This window comes from Jaculus jaculus, chromosome 13, assembly GCF_020740685.1.
Source record: "Jaculus jaculus isolate mJacJac1 chromosome 13, mJacJac1.mat.Y.cur, whole genome shotgun sequence".
NCBI lineage: Eukaryota > Metazoa > Chordata > Mammalia > Rodentia > Dipodidae > Jaculus > Jaculus jaculus.
Window position 1 is genome coordinate 66632729 of NC_059114.1, and position 18792 is coordinate 66651520.

At 39.2% G+C, this 18792-nt stretch overlaps 1 pseudogene; it reads right to left on the bottom strand.

The window, feature by feature from the left end:
- Window positions 1-12569: 12569 nt before the first annotated feature.
- LOC101614939 lies at window positions 12570-13045 on the bottom strand (annotated as a pseudogene).
- Window positions 13046-18792: the final 5747 nt, after the last annotated feature.

The window sequence follows — 18792 nt, forward strand, 5'->3', positions numbered from 1 at the left end:
AGCCAAAGGACCCAGGTTCAATTCCCCAGGACCCTCATAAGCCAAGATGCATAAGGTGGCACATGTGTCTGGAGTTTGTTTGCAGTGGCTGGAGACTCTGGAGTGGCCAGTCTATCTGCCTCTTTCTTGCTCTTCCTCAAATAAATAAATAAAAATTTTAAAAAGATTTTTAAAAAAGAATGGATCATTGTTGAGGATTTTCCTTCATTTGTGAGCAACGTTGGAAATGGATTTGACAGTAATCAATTCTGCTAACCAAAGCTTTATTTAAAAATTTACTTTTGTACAAAATGAATTATATAATGCTTGAATACCTTAAAGTCACTTTATAACAAGATGCATAGCACTTAATTTGTTTATACTGTAAAGTATATGTTAAATGCTTTTATCAACTTGAGAATAAAGATAGTTACTAAAAAAAAAAAAAAAGAATGGAAGTGTCAGAAGTGACAAATAATTTGTCTGCATTGCTCAGCTAATATGAAGCTGATCTAAAGCAAATACACAAGAAAAGTTTTTCTTGGCCTTTTATTGTCCCTTGGTACTTTTGTTGTTGTTTTAATTATGTCTTGGTGCTTCTTTAGTGAACTTTTTCACTGTCCTTAATGGTTGAAAAACTATAGCATTCATTCATCATCATTCATCATATAAAAGATTTGATTTTGAAAATTATGAAAGAATTTATCTTCATTCATCTTCCATATACCCATACTTTTCTCCTTAGGTAATTTGTATCACAGAGAAGTGATATATGTGCAGATATAAAAAGATGTACAGATTAAAATGAGGTATGTATATAGATGTTGATAATAAAAGCAGATAGTTATTGACATACATGGAATCATAGCTTATGTGTTAGTTGGCACTCCCCATCTACCATCAGCACTAGATCTTAAGAGTCCTGTCCTATCAGGGCATGTAGCAGTACTTTGCCATTTTCTACAATATGAATGTCACTGGCTTAATCTGCCTCCAGAAGACATGTTAATTTCTAAGCTGTGTTCCTGGTAAATATGACATATTTGGACATAGAGTCTTTAAAGATACAACAAGATTAAGATTATGTCTTACAATTGGACAGGTGAGTGTAACTGATGGTACTGTGATAGATACCAGTCACGGGCATGCAGACACAGAGGAGAGATCACTCTCTGATACAATAGGCAGACACCCAAGCTCTGCAACTGCAAGCCAAGACCAACCAGCAATTGCCAAGTGCCAGAGTCTCAGGCAAGGACAGCTTCTGCAAAGGTTTCAGTGGCAGCATGGCTCTCCCAGACCTAGACTCCAGACATTGAATCCAGAACCATGAAGGAAAGAATTTGTATTGTTTCAAGCAACCCATTTTCTAGGACTTTGCTATGTCAGCCATTGGAAACTAGCCGGATATTCTTTCTAGATTTTCGCTTGAATATGATCTATATGCCCAGTAGATGCTTCTCTTTAGCTCATGATCCAAATTAAATTAACAATTCTAAAATATTTCAACAATGTCTTCGGACTCAGGTGGGCTTCATGTAAAATTGTAGAAAAAAATGCATGCTTTTTATTTTCCCTACCAAAATAACAATGGCAGATAAGGAGTAATATTCCCATTGTCATGAAATAGCTGTGTTAAGTTCCTGGTTGGTCTCTTAACTGATCCTTCAGAAACCGCATAAGAATCATACAGGACTAAATGTCAAACCTGAATAACATTCGATCATTTTTAAAGGAACTCATCCTTATAGACTACAGATATCTAAATTATTTTATTTTGCTGTTTGGCACAGATATGTTATTTTGTCATAATGTTTGGCATGGATATTTTCATTTTAATTGATATACTTTTGAATACACATTGGCCAATGTCCTTCAACTTTATATTTTTAATTAATGAGTTTTCTAGCTTTCATAATGGAATATTCAGAGTATCCATATTTTTACTCTATATAAGTTGCCACATTATTAGAGGTTAAGACTCAATCTTTAGTTCTTACAAATCATTCAATGTTAGCTAGCTAAGACACCATAAGATGGGAAGAAAAGCTACTGAAGAAAGGAGGGGCAAAAATGGTCATGTGACATGAATGCAGAAAAGAGGCTATGCTATGGGGAGGGCATATAGAGAGAAGAGGGATGGGAGAGAAGAAAAGGGGAAGGGAAACCAAAATGAATTTTGATGAAAGACAATGTAGTGAAACCTAATTGTATGTTAATAAAATAAAAAATACTTTTTAAAGTAAAGGAGCATAAAGCACATACACAATGCAGTTTTGTAAACTATTGAACATAGACTCTTACCCACATGTAAAAGTATATTTAACCATTAGGTTCCTTGAGCTGGGGCTTGATGGTTAAAAGTACAATGCGATACAGCTGGCAAAAACCCTATAAAAAGATGTTCAATGTGGTGTGTCATTAGGGATTTGCAACTAGAAACAAAGATGCCACTAAACACCCATGAGGGCAGTGAAAAAACCAAAGCATGGAAACACCAAATATTGACAAAAACATAAAGCAATAAGAACTCTCCCTCATAGCTTATGGGAGGCAAAATGACCCAGCCACTTGGGGAGACAAATTAGCAGTTGCTTATAAACACAAGGCAATATAGTGCTAATATCATCATATCACCCAGGAATCATGTTCCTTGGTATTTTACCCGAAAGAGGTAAAAGCTTATGTCTACACAAAAACTTTTAAACAAATTGCTATGGGATTTTTACTTATTTTTGCCAAAATTTGTAAGCATTGAAGATGCCCTTCAATAGGTAAATGGTTTAGCAAACTAATATGTCCGTATATTGATTATTAGTCACCAAACAGAACAAATCAGCTGAGCTAGGGAAATGATTTAGTGGTTAAGAGTGTTTGAGGGCTGAAGAGATGGCTTAGCAGTTAAGTCATCTGCCTGCAAAACCAAAGCAAAGTTCAATTCCCCAGGACCCACATAAGCCTTATGTACAAGGTAGTACATGCATCAAGTGTTCATTTGCAATGGCTGAAGCCCCGGCGCTCCCATTCTCTCTCTATCTGCCTCTCCCTCCCTCCCTCTCTCTCTCTCTCTCTCTCTCTCTCTCTCATAAATAAAATAAGTTGGAAAAAGAGTGCTTGATGTTTAAGCATATAGGCCTCTGAGGCTGGAGACTGCCAATTGAAACTCCCCAGAACCCATATTTAAAAACTGAGGAACACTGTGGAACAAAGGATGGAAAGAATTCAAGAGCCACAGGACAGGAAGGAGTACTTTGGGGCACTGTCCTCCTGACATGAACTAACTGGGGCATTCATTAGCAACAGTGGTTGTCATTACCCCACAAAACCTGCGCTGTTCTCGGTCCATCAACGTTTTGCCATGAAGGATGGAGGAGGGCAAAAGGAATGAGACAGCAAAGCACAGGAATGACTACCTAGATGGAGGAGGGGTCCTAGGTGAAATAGAGGTGAAGGAGAGAGGAGAAAAGAGGATAATGGGATGGGAATCTGATCAGATCACTGTGTCTTCACATATTAAAGCTCTCAATTCAAAAATGGTAGGCGTGACCATGGACTTCTGAAACACCAGTGGGTGTGTGGTGAGGGGTTATCTGATTGACAGAAGCTCAACATTGACAGAGAGAACACATCTCAAGAAAATATGCACATGAGGGATAAAACAAGGAACCAACTCTTCTCTGACCTTTACATGCATTGGCATCTATCTGTACAGAGAAGTATGAACACCACACTACACACACACACACACACACACACAGAGAGAGAGAGAGAAAGAGAGAGAGAGAGAGAGAGAGAGAGAGAGAGAGAGAGAGAGAGAGAGAGCAATAAGGTCAGACCGTGAAGAAGCATGGAATGTTCTTAAATTTATTTTACTAAATGATATAAACCAATCTGGAAGGGTGATACAGTGTAGGAATGCACTTACATGGCATTGTGGGAAAGAGATAGAGAAAATAAAAAGAGGTTGCTAGATATTGAGAGACAAAAGGAAGGGATGAATCAGTAAATGTAATATAGGGGAACTTGACAGCAATAAATCCACTCTGTACTGTTATAATGGCAGATCTTTAACATTTGCCAAAGCACATAGTATGGCATGCTGGGGTCCAGCCCTGGCTTGAAGAAGAGTCCCCAAAGAGAGATGTGAAAGGGAGGGGCACAATAACGACTCGAAGTCAAGTTCTGGTGCAAGCTGACAGGCTCATGCTGAAAGCAGCTGAGTTTTTCCGTCTTTCTCTTTCTGTTGCCACAGCTCTTAGCCTCAGTCTTTTATTTTCTGATCACGTCATGCAAGAACAAACTTCAAGAAAGGTACAATTTCACAGGATTCATAGAAACTTTTTGTTATTCCTTATCATCAAACAATCCCATAATTATGCACCTCAAATAAAGTCATCAGGCCCCTATAATGATTAACTGTTTTCACATTTTCCCCATGTATGTGCAGTCAAGCACTTGTGATTTCCTGAACTTCTACTTTCAATTTTTATATTAAAGGTGAGAGGCAAAGCAACCACAAATGGAGCTTCACATCATTAATCACTGACCCAGTAGATCCATTTATCCTTCAATCATTTATTTTGAATTTTCCTTTTCATGTCCCTCTAATACTTAGACTTTGGTCCCCCGATTAACTCTTTCTGACTTTGGTTGTTTTTCTGTAAGGATTCTTGGTAAAGAATTATAGTTTGCTGCAAATTGCCACCATTTAGAAAAATTAGTGATAGAACAATTTTTACATTGTTTCAGAAGGTTCATTGTTTCCTCCTAAGTGTCCTGTACTCCATGCCTGACTTTAATTAAGGCCTTTAAGGAAAACAATTATCACTGACTCATTTTCTTGTTTTTCTAATTCTATGCCACAGCCTCTTTCAGATACATTGACCAATACTTCACTAACACCAATTTTTACTGGAAAAGTAAACTTAAAGATTGAGACACCAAGTGAAAGACAGAGAAAGACAAACATACAGAAAGCCATACATATCTGTAGCGTAGAGAGCCAAAGATGTTTCTATAAAGGGGCCACATTGGACTTCAAGGAAGAGACAGCTGGGCTGGAACCGTGTCATGCAGCTCTTCAGCACTCGATTCCTTGTGATCCTGAAATGGCATGCTTGCTGTCTCCGGCAATGGCACAACACAAAAAGTGAGCCCTAATGTGAACTTTGTACTTTAGCTGACAAAAGCATACCATCATTTGCTCTCCTCACGTGGAAAAGCTGCCACCTTCATCAAGAAGATCATAATGCTGGAAATTAGAAGGAGAGAATGGACACAAGAGAACTCTGTAACTCATATGTACATATAAAACTTTTCTTAAATAACCTTTTGAAGAGAAATATATATGCTGTTTTTTTATTGATACTTCCAGTATTTTTTATTTAATAAATAGTTTTAATTTATAGCCAAATGAGAGTTTATGAATGTCCAGTATACTCTTGCACACAATAGTTTGAGCTAAACTTTTCTCATCTTTGTCATTTTCGAAGCACAAAGCCATGAAGTGCTAAAAGCCATTGACTGTCTATATTCTTTTTTCATAAGAACCTCTAATGTTCATAGTCTGGTTACATGTTAACTTTCCTCTTTCTAATTGTGTGTTATAAGAGAGCAATACATGTAACTGATTCTGCTGGGAAAAGCAACAGTGAGGAGGAACCTCAATCACTGCCTGTACCAAAGCTAACTCACGCTGGCAATAGCAAACACTGTCCACAAACTCCAGGAGAATGAAATAATTAAAAATGTTTTACATTTCAGTTATAGAAGATATTGGGAATTACCTAAGGGTGACAAGTCCTTCATAAGCAGAAAATTAATGAAATTATGAAGACAGTGACACCTTGTATTAAAAAGTATGTAAAATGTTCTCAAAACAAATCATAATCTTACAAAAACAGAAAGGCAAAAGGATTCCCAAGTAAGAGGCAAAGGCGTGTCCAAATTATAGCCTGTGCTTCACCACTCTCTTTCTTTTTTATATTTTATTTTATTCTTATTGATAGCTTCTATATTAAACTCAATAAATCACGTTAATTCCCTCCCCTACTTTTCCCTACACAAAGCCACATTGTCAAAAATCCACGTTGTTGGACTGGAGAGATGGCTTAGTGGTTAAGCGCTTGCCTGTGAAGCCTAAGGACCCCGGTTCAAGGCTCAACTCCCCAGGACCCACGTTAGCCAGATGCATAAGGGGGCGGACACATCTGGAGTTTGTCTGCAGTGGCTGGAGGCCCTGAGATGCCCATTGTCTCTCTCTCTCTCTACCTGCCTCTTTCTCTGCCTGTCACTCTCAAATAAATAAATAAAAATAATAAACAAAAAAAAATTTTTAAAAATCCACATTGTCAAAAAGTCACTAAACCCTAGAGGATTCTTTACTTACACCCCAATATAATGAGAGATTTAGGGCTATCACCTCCCATAAAAATGGATAACAAATGCTACTGAAAATAAATCATTAGATCAAAGAGCCCAACATCTGCAATAAGAACGATAAACATATAAGGAAGTAAAGGAAACAATTAGTACAAGCAAAACTAAAAAAAAAAAATTATCATTTAAAATTTATAATTGTAGGGCTGGAGAGATGGCTTAGCGGTTAAGTGCTTGCCTGTGAAGCCTAAGGACCCTGGTTGGAGGCTCGATTCCCCAGGACCCATGTTAGCCAGATGCACAAGGGGGCGCACATGTCTGGAGTTCCTTTGCAGTGGCTGGAAGCCCTGGCACACCCATTCTCTATCTGCCTCTCTCTCTCTCCCTCTCCCTCTCTCTCTATCACTCTCAAATAAATCAATAAAAATTAACAAAAAATGTTTAAAATTTATAATTAAAATAACATTTGAACTATTATGTTAAAAAATAATCTAAATTTCAAAATGCACAAAAAGATAAATACATTTGCACAAAAATGTGAATTCTAGAAATTTTCCTGATCAAATGGAAAATAAGAAACAAAACAATAAAAAGAAAGATGAACAGATATGAAACATAGAATTATCAGTGTTGATATCTGGATAACAGAAGATGGCAACAGAATTTTCAGAAGCAAGGAACTTAGTGAGGAGATATCTAGGAAATAATACTAATTAAATAAATTATATAAATAATAATGATAAAATAATAATTGTAATTTCTTTGGAAATAAATAGGATGAATACTTTCATACTGAAAGAACCAAGCATACACTCTGCCAAAGAAAAGAAAACATAATGGCAACCTCAATATTTTTCCTATGCACAAATATAAGTTAATGCGATAACATTACATATAGTTTCATATCTTGTCATTCAGCTCACTTGCAAGCTGATGTTCAACCAAAAGACACAATAACCCATTTCAATTAATAACATATTGAAATATTTCCGCAGTGTTTGGAAATGACTGCTATGCCAAGTCTTCCCATTTGCCCCTAGCAAACTTGCCTTGGCTTTAATCCCTGGACTTTCTCATGTTTTGGCAACTAGGTGATTGTGTCTGGTACCATCAGAGAATTTCAGAGCTCCGCTTCAAGAAAATGGCCAGCATCCAATCTGACAAATTAGTACCTATGCTATGCAAGTTACTAAATATTTCCTCTATGCTAATGTAAGCTATTTTAAATGATCATGATGGCCCTGTAGTGGCTATGCCATGATTTATTCAATTATTCATTTCTTATTTAAAAGATACTTTTATTTTCAAAATATCACTTACATGAGTCTCTTGCTTCATTGCTTATTTCCAAAATCATTACTAAGTCAAAAAGACTTGCTTAAAAATAACTTGGGATTTATTGCCTTCATAGAATCTTTACAAATTTTCATATTGCTTCAAAATATGGCATTTGGGGATGGAAAGATTCCTCAGTGAGAGCACTTCCTAAGCAAGCATGAGAGCTTGAGGGGTCCCGAGAGACCGCTCAAGTTGAATCCCCAGGACCCACATAAATAACTGGGCATGGCCACTCATGTCTGTAGCATCACAGGGGAGCAGAAGAAAAGAAATCATCAAGCCCCCAGACCAGTAAGAGACTGAAAGCAGACAGCCAATGCTCTTGTCTGGCAACAAATGGTGAGCATGCCCTGAGGCAGATGAGTGCATGGGATGCCACGTGAGCACATGTATGTGCAAGCACTGTGCACACCACATTACTCACACCCACACACATACATAAAAAATCAATATGACATTTGACTGAATAAAACCCTGTAAAACAAAGCATCTTCCAGCACAAGAAGGCATGAAAATTTGAATCCTCTAGATGAAAGTTTTCATGACAGCTAAAGGAAATATGTACATATATTTGGTTTTTCGAGATAGGGTCTCACTCTAGCTCAGGCTGACCTGAAATTCACTATGGAGTCTCAGGTGGCCTCAAACTCATGGCAATCCTCCTACCTCTGCCTCCTGAGTGCTGGGATTAAAAGCATGGGCCATCATGCACAGTTTACTATAATGCTTTAAAAAGAATTTTCCCACTACGTTTGACTTCATCTTATATGCAATAGAATTCTGTAGAAGTGGTAAGACAAATATTATTAGTAGCTTGCCAAAACTAATCAATTAAGAATGTCCATTACTACAGTGAGCAAGTGGACCCACATGCTTTCTCTGTATGCCAGAACCTTTGATTTCATAGAAGGTGCATGGGCACATGGATCACATCTGACCCTGTTCAACAGAATGTTTTGAAAGCTTATTCTCATTCTTATGCTTAGCACTGACAGCTAGCCCTAATTTTACGGCCATATTACACTCAAAGTTAGGTGACCTCCATTCCATGTGCACAAATACACATTAATTGCTAATGACAGAATGTCAGATCATTTTCATTTCCATAACAATAAGAGTCATTTTGTCACTTCTACTAAGCTTACAGAAAATAAACAAGAATTGAGGTGTTCTGTGAAAGAAACATGATAACCTGTTCTAATTATTGCAGTAGACAGAATATACATGCAATATATCTCCTAAATTTGCTTTTTTTCACTTCAGGTGTAATTTGTATTTGGTCTCATCCTACCATTCTGGATCATGGCACAAATTGGCATCCTTTCAATATAATCGATGTCTATATTCTTTAACATTAAAAATACTCTTTTTAAAAAACTAATGTTTTTAATTTGGCAATTCTGCCATGACAACAAATTTGTTTCCGTGCAGCTCTATTATGTCAATTTGGCTTCAAACACATCACCTCGTGCATTGCCAGCGTGAAGTATCCCTGTTATTTTAGAAAGCAGCTGGCTGGAAGCTCAGAAATCACAGTGGTGTGTCTGTAATTCATGTTTATTTTTAGAGTTATATGACTTTCATTAGTAATCACAAATCTATCTTAACCTAGTTTAGGTTTCTGTTCTGTCAAAAAATATTCTTGCCAGGAGAATTTCAATGAGCATATTTTGAAAATAATTGACAGAACTATTCCTGGGAAGGGATGACAGCAATAGAATATGTTCATCTGTATATCTTGTAAAATTAAAAGGATCCTTGTAGGCATTTGATTTATGTCACCAAACAATAGCAGATGAGTAGTTCTTTGGAAACAGAAATTATGGGTATGAAATATAAACAACAGCCCTACAAAGCAGGATGAAAAGATATGTGAAAGAAAACATTTACAGAGGAACAGAGCATGCATACATTAAGTTCTTCCCAGGTTCCAAGCACTTCTGTGATCAAAAGAGTAGTTATCATTACTATACCATTTCAGAGTTGATAAAAATAAACAAATTATGTGTGACACATAGATTATTTAATCCCCTAAACAATTAACTTTCAGCCCTTATGTGCTATAGTGCTAAATAAGGGTGTGATTGAGCTCTTAGTGGTAGATTGCATTGATGTTACCAAGTCTTTACTTCCTCTCATACCCACACCCTTTACCACATAATGTTACAAGGCCTTCTACTGGAGAACAGAGTAATAGTAATATCTCCACTCTAGCCTAGGCCAATGTGGCCAATGGAATATTAGTATGTATAGTGTGAGCAGACACTTGAACAGCACTCACAGGAGCAGGCTTGACCTTCTGCACTTTCACCAGCTATCACAAAGATTAACTGAACCACAGGGAAGAATGAGAAACCCATGAAATAAACCCACCAGCCTGGATCTGGTGAGCCCAACAAGGAATAAGGAAATGTAGGCAAGAGAGCCAGTACCATGCAGCTATCATTTGGCCATCCCTGTCCCACAGATCTGCAAAAATAAATGCTACTATTTTAAGCCACCAAGTGTTGAGAGTCTTTGCTATATAAAAAAAAAAAAAAATAACAATTTCCCAACAATAGATGACTAACATATTCATACCATTCCCAATGTGGAATTAGACTCCAGAGCATGTTTTTATTTTTAGTCTTCTGTATTTTAAGACCTATGAAACAGAGAAAAAGTATATTCTCTACATATATTCTCTCTCTCTCTCTATATATATATATGTGTATATGTATATATATCATGATATATATGTCTGTATCTATATACATTATATATCATGATATATATATATATATATATATACACACATATATATATATTATCTCTCCATATATACATATATATAATCTCATGAAGGAGAAATTTTTAGACAATCCTAAAAATGTTCACAGAAAGTTCTTGAAACATTGAAATGTCAGACATAATAAAATGGGATGAAGCTGGGCATAGTTGCTCAAGTCTAAAAATCTCAACACTAAGGACGCTGGTGTATGAGAAAGGCAGCCTGAGCTACAGAGTGAGACCCTGTTTTGTTTTGTTTTTTTCTTTAAATAAGCAAACAGCCCTCCAGTTAAATGGTGGAATAGGAACCATACCAAAGAAACCTGGAGGAGAAGGAGGCAAGATCACACACGCACTCTTCTATCAAGAAAATGAAAGTGTGCAAGGAGTTATCAACCAAGGAGCTTTGCAAAAGGGACGCTGTATGAAGCAAGAGCTTCCAGCAATCACAACCAGCAAGGTTCAGCTACTGTTGGCACCCGCAGCGGGGACGTGTTATGACCAGGAAGGTATTCTCCCACCACAGCAGGCTTACAAAGTGTTAAATCAAAACGACGGCACAAATCAGAAGGAAGGAGGAAATGGCTCTAGCCTCCAGGTGGAACCAGGAATGGAGCTCAACGCAAAGTAGAGGCACTGCCACAGCCCAGAGGAGGATCCTGGAGCAGATCCTAATTCAAAGCTCCAGGTAGTGAGTAGCAAGAGCTTGCAGCCTCCAGGCCCAAGTGAGCTCCCCTCCATGCATGCGGCCAGCTGCACAGTCACTGGACAGTGACAGCGAGTCCACAGTCTTCCTGCTGGCAGAACACTCAGGCCATCCCCACAGTGCGCATGGTGGTTCAGGCCCACAAGCGGGGATCTCTGCAGGCAAAGCACCTGCATCCCTTCCACAACTGGTATGGTGGGGTGGGCCCACAAGAGGTGGTCTCCCTGCTGCAGAGTGCCCAGGTCAATCCCACAATCTATGCTCAAAGCAGCCACAGATCGACTACCCACAGTGCCTTCAGGCGGCCCCAACAATCACGTGATGGGTGGGTCCCACAGCCACTATGCCGATTAAGGTCCAGCTCCGATGGATGGATCTCCCTTCCTGGTGTGCCGGCCTCCAGCAGCTATAGCCAATCCCATCACCAAGGCCCAGGCAGCGAGTAGCTCTGGGAGAGAAGGACCCTGCTTGGTTGCCAGGTCTCTCAAGGTCTTACCCAGAATTTCTTGAAGGCTGCACACACCAGGAAGACCCCTCTTAGACTCATGTGTGTCCAGTCCAAACCAGTGGATATACTGATATCCCATTACCACCTTGATCAAAGCTGAACTGGACACTCAATGCAGATTCCTCAAGAGCTAACAATGCTACATTATTAGCAAAATTAAGATGACTACCTTGAGATGGGCAAATGGCTCTCAGTCACTGTACAGACAAAATATTTAATTTGTTTTTGGTCTTATAGGTACTCACAGTTAAAAGAATGTCTAAGTCTCAATATAGACTCTGAACTTGAACTTTTGAACAGTGTTGGACTTTGAGGACTTGTAGGGATCAAATAAATGCATTTTTCATAATGAAATGAACATAAGTCTTTAAGGGCAAGGAGTGCAATGGTATGGTTTTAAAGTAGTATTTGGATGTCATGTTAACATGTGAACTTGTGATGGATAATCTTCATGACCTACTTGACTAGATCTAGAATCACTTAAGAGACACACCTTTGGGCATGTTTGTGAGGACATTTTTCAGAGAGGATTAACTGAGGAGGGAAGACTGACCCTGAAGGTAAGTGGCATCATCCAAAGGAGCAGGTTCCCAGACTGAATAAAATGAGAAAGAAGGCAGCAGCCACGTGAGCATCAGCATTCTTTTCTCTCTACTTCCTGACCATGCACAAAATGTGACCAGCCTCCTCACACCCCTACTGACACGCCTTCTAGGCCATGATGGGCTGTATGAAGACATAGCTGCTCTTCTATGCACTGGCTGCTTGCTTTGTCCCCACGTTCATCTCAGCTCAAGACAAGTCAAGATGTGAGGCAGAGATACTAGACTTAGGTCAGGAGAGAACACTTCTGGTAGCAGCTGTTGTTGACACCGACCTTCAGCTCTGGTGTCATTTGGGGAGCTCGTTTGAGAAGAGTCCTGGGCAGACTAAGAAGACAGGAAGTGGCGGGATCAGTTTCTGGAGGTCATACTGTGTTGTCAAGAATTCTGCAGCAGTCTTTCAATACATACCGGCACCCTATCACGCAGTTATTACCAACATGAATGTAAGGACAAATTTGAGCTGTACTGACCACAAGCCTTCATCAATAATGACTTGGTCCACAATACATAAAAGAAAAATTGCAACATCTTTGCTGAATTTCTTGAATGTGGCCTTATGACATTACGACTCTTCACAACACAATGGTGCTCAACTCTTACATTTACCAGATTTCCTAGATGATATAGCTGGTTGATGACAATGGTCCTGCCATTGAGAGCAATGCTCTCGCTTGCACACAACTCTGACTGGCAACTAACTTTGTTCCCAGATGATGCCGCAAGGTGCTTGGACTTACTGTACAGTAGCTTATCCAACTCCATGGCTGCCACTGCCTCTCTGTACCCCTGGATCCTGTCAAAATCTTCCCAAGTCATTAGAAAGATCCAACCAATGGTTAAGAGTGCTTCTGCTTAAACACAAGCATATTGCAGGGCCTGAGACTATCCAAGCTTAACTCCCTAAGAACCCATGTAAAAATCTAAGTATGGCCATACACTGTAGCCCCAGTCTGCTGTTGCATGGAGGGGATGGAAAATTTCTGGGTCTCATCAGCTGAAAACGACACCTCTGAGTGAGAGACCCCCATCTCAAAGAATGCAGATGAACCATCAAGAGAGCACTTGAAGTTCTCCTGTGGTCCCCACAGGCATACACAGTACACACATCTGCATACACCATACCACGCATTCTCTCTCTACATGCACACGCATGTGTACACACACACTAATACACACACACACACACACACACACAGGAAAAACAAAGAAAGAAATAAAAAATAGAGACAGATGAAGGAAGGAGAAGAGAAGGGAAGAGAAAAAGGGGACAGGAAAAAAGAGAAGAGAAAAAAAGAAGAGAAGAGAAAAGAAAGTCAAGCCTGATGATCTTCCCATATAGGTGGAGAAAACTTCACCCAGCAACACAGTGCACAGTGGAGCAAAGTGGCCCTCATGAGAATTGTTAGTACCATGGTTTAAGCAAAACTCTCTATGTTTAGCTGTGCATATGGCATTCGTCTTAATGCAGTTTAAAAGTGGCAAGGAAAATGTTTAAGTGTCAATTTCACCAAAAATCTGTCTAAATATTATAACTTATGAATGAGAGACTTTGCCAATTTATATTGCAAATCTGGTGTACAGACATACTTTTTAAAGCCTTTTCTCTTAGAATTTATGCGTTTAACTTTTTCTAAGGAAGATGTGAATTGTACAGTGCTGATGTCTTCACCTTTATTTTCTATTACTTGCCTTAACACTGCTTTTTCCTTCTGCATTGTTTCATTACACTAAAATGTTCTACTATGCTTCAAATGGCACAAATAAATTCCTTAAATTTCGACTGCTTAGTAGTAGATTCCCTCCATTCATTACAGAAAAATCAAATTAAAATCTCTAACACTATAGATTTAATGGCTATATCAACCAATTTCAACAGGGGAAGCATAACTGGGTCTTATTCAACCTCTGAAAAGTATAATGATACAATGAGAATGTTGAGTTTGGACTTGGTATTTAATGGAATTAAGAATACTATGGGAGGGCTAGAGAGATATCTTAACAGCTATGGTGTTTGTCTGTGAATCCTAAGGACTGAGGATCGAGTCCTCAATACCAATGTAAGTGGGATGCACAGGAGGCACATGTTTCTGGACTTCTCTCTGTCGTTCCCTTCTTCCCTCCAACAAATAGGAATGGGGAGGGGAAAGAAGGTGAGGTGACCTCAGCAGATGTCACCAAGTATAGGAAGGAGGTGACGCCACCACACAATTATGAACGAATTCTGTATGGCATAAGAGTATCAATGCATGTAGAAGAGAAGACACTTAGAAATTAGAAGATACTTAGATAGATCCAGGTTGTGGTTCTGATACAGAGTCACATATGTTTCTTCTCAGTGGACCAGAATCATCAGGGATTGGATCTGCAACATCCTCGCCATTACAGAAAGAACAATCCTTATTTACTCTTCAGTAGCTTGGTTTGTGAACATGTGTCACAAACCGTGAAGTGGTGGGTATGGCAACTCATGCCTTTAATCTCAGCACTTGGGAGGCAGAAGTAAGAGAATCATAATGAGTACAAGGCCAGTCTGGACTATAGAGTGAGTTCCAGGTCAGCCTGAGCTAAAATAATACCTTGCCTCAAAAACAAAAACAGGGATGGAGAGATGGCTTAGCATTTAAGCACTTGCCTGTGAAGCCTAAGGACCCCGGTTTGAGGCTCAACTCCCCAGGACCCACGTTAGCCAGATGCACAAGGGGGCACAAGCGTCTGGAATTCGTTTGCAGTGGCTGGAGGCCCGGGTGCGCCCAATCCCTCTCTCCCTCTCTCTATCTGCCTCTTTCTCTCTCTGTCTGTCGCTTTCAAATAAATAAATAAAAATAACAAAAAAAATTTAAAAAAACAAAAACAAATAATTAATTTACTTAAAATAAAAGCATGAAGAAGATGTTTGAGAAGAATATGAGTAAATACTGAAAATAAAAGTAGCAGAAAAATATGATGCTTTTGTGAAGTTTACATATGATCAAATAATGCTGCAACATGGAGAACAGCCTATGAATTATGATTCACAAATCATATTTTCTGTATATATGAACTACCTTGTTCCTTGTTGAATTGTTGCAAAACATACTAATTATGAGTGCACCCATGCTGGCATCCCCTGCAAATATAGAATCTTTCACCAGTGGCAAGCAGCAACTGATTTTGGAAGTTTCCCTGATGTTAGTACCACCTGGTCAGAGACCTTTTCTACCGATGTCAATAGCAGTGACACCATTTTTCTGAGTCATTATAATCAGACTTTTTTTTAAAAAAAGCATTTTATTTATTTTCAAGCAGAGAGAGAGTTGGGGAAAGGTGAGTGAGAGACAGAATGGGTACTAGGGCCCCTTGCCACTGCAAGGAAATTCCAGATGCATGTGCCACTTTATATGTTGGGCTTTATATGGGCACTGGGAATCAAACCCAGGATAGCAGTCTTTGCTAGAAAATGCCTTTAACCACAGAGCAATATCCTCACACCAGATTTCTTAAGTCTATACTTGAAAATAATTACAAAGTTGCTGTTCTAGAAGATGCCCTTCAATGATTGTGGAAGTAATATTGTATAATGGCAAAAATTATTATTGCTTAAAAGTATAATAATGGCATTATACTTGCTTGCTCTACACAAAGGGCCTTTGAAGCCTTAACTTTAAAAAAATGCATATATATATATATATATTTGTTATTGTTGATTTATGAGCTAGAGAGAAAGAGGCAGATAGAGCAAATGGGCATGCCAGGGCCTCTAGTCACCATAAACAAACTCCAGTCTTGTGCTCCACTTTGTGCATCTGGCTTATGTAGGTACTGAGGAATCAAACCTGGGTCCTTAGGCTTTGCAGGCAAGCACATTAACTGCTAAGCTATCTCTTCTGCCCCGAACCCTTAACTTTTAGAAAGGTTCTAAGATATTCATGATGAAATTGTATAATGCTATGGGCTTATAGCTCTGAAACCATAAAATAAATAAACCTTTTATTTGTTAATTCTCTCTTGATTTTTACCTCAGTACTGAGAATTGATTAACACAAAATACCTGTTGGCATTTCTTAACCTCTAAGCCCTCTCTCCAGCCCACCTGTTGGCATTTCTATTCAACATTGTACTCAAATTCTACCTAGTGGAAAAGTTAAGTAAAAGAAAAAAAAACCCCAGTTTTAAAAGTAAAAAGGTAGAAAATGTTTATTTTTATATAAAATTATTAGCAAAGCTAGATATGGTAGCATACACCTATAATCCTAGAACTCAGAAGTGTGAGATATTAGGATCTTGAGTTTAAGGCCAGCTTGGGCCTCAAATTCCTGGTCAGCCTAAGCTACATATAGGATCCTTGTACTGCAATGAATAACAACAACAACAATAACAAAATGTGGATGAATTTGCCAAGGGTTCAAGATACAAGATCAATAAATATTTTCTGTATTCCATTGTTTTATGTGTCTGTTCTTATGCCAGCACCATGCTGCTTTCAATTCTAGGGCAAGAGTATTTTCAGTCATATAAAACTAATCAAAAGACAAAACAGACATGTTTTTATCTTACCAAAAAAAAGAGAGAGATTTGGTAGGAGTTGATTTTTCTCTGCGTTGATCTCCTTCCCCTTTGTGCTGGTATCCGGTTCACAGGAAAACATCACCCTTACTTATTTTGCCAGTTGTCCTTAGTTTCAGTTGGGCCCCTCTTGAGGTATGTTGGGGCAGCTCTCTTCTTAGGATCTGCATCTATCTGGAAAAGAGAAGCAGATTCTCCAACGGAGAGTAAGTTAGCACCCGGAAAATTGAGATAACACTTACTTTTTTGATAGACAGTTTGATAGGTGTAGGCCCTCTTATACCCCGTGATTGATGGTAGCTTGATATTGTAGAGTGGAAATCAGAGAGCCAAAGCCTCAGAGGCCCCAAACACCTCAGCACTGAAGCAGACCAAAAATGAACCTAACATGGCTCAGGGCAATCTTGCGGAAGAGGGGGCGGAAAGAATGTCAGAGTTACATGTTGGGTCATGATTTGCAGAGACATTTATCATACTAATAACTGGGGGCTAACTCCACAATGCACGACCCATTTTCATTAACAAGGAGGGTCTAATGGGAGGGGGTAGATCACAGATGAGCCTAAATAATGGTACCAAACTGCCTGTATTCACTGAAAAGAAAACTAATAAATTAAATTTAAAAAAAAGAGAGAGAGATGTTTCTTTCTTTCTTTCTTTCTTTTTTTGTTTTTTTTTTTGTTTTGTTTTGTTTTTGTTTTGTTTTTCAAGGTAGGGTCTCACTCTGGCTCAGGCTAACCTGGAATTCACTATGGAGTCTCAGGGTGGCCTCGAACTCTCAGCGATCCTCCTACCTCTGCCTCCCTAGTGCTAGAATTAAAGGCGTGTGCCACCACGCCCGGCTAAGATGTTTCTTTATAAATGTAAGATAATCACTGAAAGGCAGTGTAATTGTCCTTTAATGTGTCCCGCTGATGAAATATAGTCATAGTGGCATGACTGTTATAGAAATGACCAACTAGTTTCTAACTGGATTCCAGGCCCACTACACAGGAGTTAATTCATGTCTTGTACTATAAACCTGGCCAAAAGCTCATGACTGGAGACACGGGTCCTTTGGGGGAACCTACTACTGTTGGTCTGCTAAGTGGACAGGTTGTGAAGCTACCTGCTCAGTATTTGTGTGTATACATTGATTAGTGGGGCCCTGAGCCCCAATCACAGACGTTTCTTTCTGCAATGGGCACAGGTGGATGCAGAGATGCACAGCTGGCAAAATTGCTGAGAATAAGTGACATTGTGTGCTCATCCCTAAATGAGACATCTGAGCTTCTTCTCCAAGACTCGGGGAACCTCATAGTAGAGTTGACAGAATATGAGAGCCAGAGGAAGGGGACAAGTTCTGCAGGCAGCTGTTTTCTGCATAAAACATAGTCATGACACTCATGAACTCACTGGAGCTGTGACTTCCTGCATAAAACTAAACCTGCCAATAGTTCATCATGATGGGGGAAGGGCTCCCAAAAATCACATTCCCTTCAGAGTAGCTATTGGCAGCTAATAGTAGCTGGGAGAGGGGTCCATGAATTTCAGTGGTGTAGCCACTGGTAATTTGCACATATTCCAATAAATAACCTCCCACCCATGCTCATACAAGCAACCCTAATTTAATTCAATGGATCACCAGGAGAAAAAAAAAGGGGGGCATGAAAGTAGGAAGGGAATTAGTTGGGAAGAAGTAACAGTGGAAATAGAAGGAAGAGAGGGTAATGGCAGAGTGAATAAGCTCTCCAATCGAAAGATGTTTCATTTCACACCAGCATGACCTGCGAGGTCAAGAGATAAATGAAGTAAACCAGTCCATTTCTTCTGGATAGGATGTGGCCTGTGCACTTGTGATTCACAGCAGCTGTGTTTTCCTGCACAGTCAAAGGGGGAAGGGCCCATGAGACCCCCCCCCCCTCACATCTCCCAGAGTAGCTAATGGCAGCTAACAGTTGCTGAGAAAGGGACAGTCACATTCATCA